Source organism: Lactuca sativa, chromosome 1, assembly GCF_002870075.4.
Source record: "Lactuca sativa cultivar Salinas chromosome 1, Lsat_Salinas_v11, whole genome shotgun sequence".
NCBI lineage: Eukaryota > Viridiplantae > Streptophyta > Magnoliopsida > Asterales > Asteraceae > Lactuca > Lactuca sativa.
In genome coordinates this window covers 40,436,956-40,441,186 of record NC_056623.2, presented here as the reverse complement: position 1 = coordinate 40,441,186, position 4,231 = coordinate 40,436,956, and the positions used below count along the sequence as shown (strand labels likewise).

Genomic DNA, 4,231 nt, shown 5'->3' with positions numbered 1-4,231 from the left:
TTGTGCAACCCACCATACCCGCCACTGCCACATTTGAACTTAAGGAGCACATCCTTACAACACTAAAGGAGACTCCTTTCACCGGAAAGGATCATGAAGACACCTATAAGCATCTAGATGAAGTAAACGACATCGCCGACTACTTTAACATTCCAAATATACCAAGAGAAACGGTGTTGTTGAGGATGCTCCCTGTCACATTCAAAGGAGCCGCGAAGGATTGGCTTAAGGCACTTCCACCAAGCACGGTAACGACATAGGCAAGGATGCGTGAATTGTTTTTGGAACAGTTTTGCCTACCATCCAAGGTGGCTAAGCTCAAAAGGCCATCACCAATTTTGAACAACAAATGGGGGAGTCGTTGTACAAAGCATGGGAGCGCTATAAATGCCTGATAAGGAATTGCCCACAACATGACCTCAATGTGCAACAAGAAGTGTCGATCTTTTATGATGGGGTGAACGTCACCACTAGACAACTCCTTGACTCTCAAGGCCCCTTAACAAAGAAAAATCCAGTAGAAATTAAGGAACTCATTGAAGAATTCTCTAAGCACTCTAGAGAATACCATAATCCAACGAATGATGTAACGAGGGGTTCATCGAATGTAGCTTCGGAAGACATGTCGGTGGTTATGGAAATGTTGCACAATATGGATAGGAGGATGACTAAGATGGATCAAACAATCCATGCTATTCGGGTTGGGTGTGAAAACTGTAACGGGCCACATTTGACTAGAGATTGTGACCTTGATGAGAATGGAAACTCAAAGGTTCAAGCGTGCTTCTTGAGCGGTGATCATTTTGATGAAGATTGGAAAAAACCCAAGAAAAAATGATTACCTTATGATGAGTATAAAAAGGCCAAGGAGGAAAAATATGAACAAAAAGGAAGAGGATTTTACCAGAAAGAGGAACCACAGACTGAAAAGAAATTTGACTTCGAATCAATGCTGACACGATTTGCAGCCGTTTTTGAAAAAAGGCATGAGGGAACTGAAGCAGCAATTAAGGAACAACAAATAATGGTGAAAGAGCAACAAGCTATGATGAAGGAACAACAAGAGATGATGAAAAACCAGCAAGCATTATTTAGAAATCAACAAGCTTTAATCCTCAATATAGAAAAACAACTTGGGCAACTAGCTATGCAATTCAATGAAAGATCACCGGGAGGACTTCCGGGAAATACCGAACAAAACCCGAGAGGAGCTCACATCCAAGCCATCACCACTAGGAGTGGAAAAATTATTACTCATTTGACTCCCATAGACAGTAACAAGCCGGAGGTGGAGCAAGAAATTCGGGAGGAGAGTCAAGGAAACAATTCTGGACAATCACCACGACGTGGCATGAAGCTGAAAAGAAAAATTCAGAACCCGTAAAGCCATTCCACCCACCATTGCCATTCCCAAGTAGAGCAATTCAAGAGAAGCATGCTGAAGATTATCGGATGTTCTTAGATCACATAATGTCTCTTGAAATCAACATTCCCTTTCTTGAGGCCTTAGCTGAAATGCCAAAGTATGCTAAGTTTCTCAAGTACCTATTGACAAACCGCAAGAAAACGGAAGGATTATCAAAAGTAGTACTAAATGAAACTTTCTCTGCTGCAATGCTAAATATGCTACCGAAGAAGATGGGGGATCCAGGAAGCATAACTTTACCATGACAATTCGGGAATCTAGCAACCAGTCGTGCTCTAGCCGACTTGGGAGCAAGTGTCAACTTGATGCCATACTCATTCTACAAAAAGCTTGATCTTCCCGAACCAATACCGGTCTGCATGGTTATCCATCTAGACAATAAAACTATGACCTTTCCAAGAGGTATTTGTGAAGACCTACTAGTGAAAGTTGACAAGTTCGTTTTTCCCACGGATTTCATTGTGTTGGATATGGAGGAAGACGAGCAAGTCCCCATCATCCTAGGAAGGTCATTCTTGAGTACCACCCGAGCTTTAGTTGATATAAGAGAGTCCAAACTCACTCTAAGAGTTAGAAAAGAAGCGGTTACATTTGGAGTCAATCGGGCAATTCATCATTCAAGGATAAGTGACGATACGACATTTTCTGTTGATGTGCTAGATGAATTAATTGAAAAAGAGCTAGAGGGGTGGAAAGAAAAAGAGACCGAGGGATTTATGGTGCTTAAGGAAGACAATTTTGATCCCGAACTGGATATACAAGAACTGGAGAAACTATTAGAAGAAAGTGATTATGATGAAGCCATAAAAGAGGCAGAAGAGGCAACACAACGTGGTGAGGAGAACACGTCGTGGCAAAGTTTTTTTTTTTATGATCAGGAATTAAAAGTTCTGACACCACGACGTGGCAGGATTCCCACGTCGTGGTAAATGACGAAAGGCAGAAAATCGAGCTGAAAGCCCTCCCCGAACACTTGGAGTATGCATTCATTGAAGAAGGACAACAAAACCAGTAATCATGGATTCTGATCTTGCAACACATGAAAAAGAAAGCCTCGTAAAGGTACTAAAGAAAAGACAAGATGCTATAGCATGGAAGATCACCGACATAAAGGGATTAGTCCTGCTTATTGTTCCCATAAGATCAACTTAGAAGAAGGAGCTAAACCCATAGTACAACACCAAAGAAGACTCAACCCAAATATACAACAAGTAGTTAAAAAGGGGGTTGTTAAACTATTAGATGTTGGTATTATTTACTCAATCTCCGATAGCACATGGGTAAGTCCGGTACACGTGTTACCAAAGAAAGAAGGAATGACGGTTATCACAAATGAAGCTAACGAGTTAATCTCAACAAGAACAGTAACCGGGTGGTGTGTTTGTATCGACTATCGAAAACTAAATGATGCTACATGCAAGGATCATTTTCCACTACCATTTAACGATCAAATGCTCGAGATGTTATCTGGTCATCTATACTATTGTTTCTTTGATGGTTTCTCGGGTTACTTTCAAATCCCGATTGACCCACAAGACTAATAGAAGACCACTTTTACATGCCCAAGTGGAACATTCAAATATAGACGCATGCCTTTTGGGTTATGCAATGCACCAGCTACTTTACAAAGGTGCATGATGGCTATCTTTCACGACATGATCAAGAAATTTATGGAGGTTTTCATGGATGACTTCTCGGTTTTTTGGTCCTCTTTTGGAGATTGTTTGTCCAACTTGGATCTAAGGCTAGAAAGATGTGAGAAGACCAACCTTGTCCTTAATTGGGAAAAGTGCCATTTCATGGTGAAGTAATGAATTGTGTTGGGACACAAAGTCTCAAGGTTGGGGATAGAGGTGGATAGAGCGAAGGTTGACACTATAGCTAAATTACCACCTCCAACAAATGTAAAAGGGGTGAGGAGTTATCTAGGACATGCAGGATTTTACCGTCGTTTCATTAAAGACTTTTCGAAGATCACAAGGCCATTGACACAACTTCTTTTGAAAGATGCACCATTTGACTTTTCTAAAGAATATCATGAAGCGTTTCAATTGTTGAAGGAAAAGTTAAGTAGTACCCCTATTATGATATCCCCAAATTGGAGTCTTCCTTTTGAGCTTATGTGTAATGCTAGTAATTATGCGGTGGGAGCTATTTTGGGCCAAAGAATTGACAAACATTTTCAACCTATCTACTATGCAAGCAAAACTTTGGACCCAACCCAAGAAAACTACACTACTATCGAGAAGGAGATACTAGCGGTGGTGTATGCTTTTGATAAATTTCGTCCGTATTTGGTCTTGTCAAAGACAATTGTTTTTACCGACCATTTTGGCCTCAAGTATCCATTTGCTAAACAAGATGCTAAACCAAGATTGATACGTTGGGTCTTACTTCTATAAGAATTTGATATTGAAATAAGAGATAAAAAGGGAATGGAGAACGTGGCTGCCGATCATTTATCAAGATTAGAGAACCCACATTTAGAAGAATTGGAAGAGAACAAGATTGGAGATGATTTTCCCGAAGAATATCTTTTGGTTATAGCAGGAGAGGTACCATGGTTTGCGGATATAGCTAACTACCTAGCAAGTGAATACATTCCAAAAGATTTGACCCGACAACAAAAGAAGAAATTCCTTTTAGAAATCAAGTATTACTTTTGGAATAAGCCATACCTTTTTCGAAGTTGCGCAGATGGAATGATACGAAGATGTGTGTTCGGGAAAGAGAGTCGAGAAATCTTGAAACATTGTCATAGCAGACCCACCGGAGGACATCATGGAGCACAATATACGACTAAGA

At 40.4% G+C, this 4,231-nt stretch overlaps 1 non-coding gene across 1 annotated transcript; it reads right to left on the bottom strand.

Moving 5' to 3' along the window:
* Nucleotides 1-314: 314 nt before the first annotated feature.
* On the bottom strand, nucleotides 315-420 carry LOC111910901 (small nucleolar RNA R71). Its single transcript, XR_002856676.1, has one exon. It is a non-coding gene; the product is annotated as a small nucleolar RNA R71 (small nucleolar RNA).
* Nucleotides 421-4,231: the final 3,811 nt, after the last annotated feature.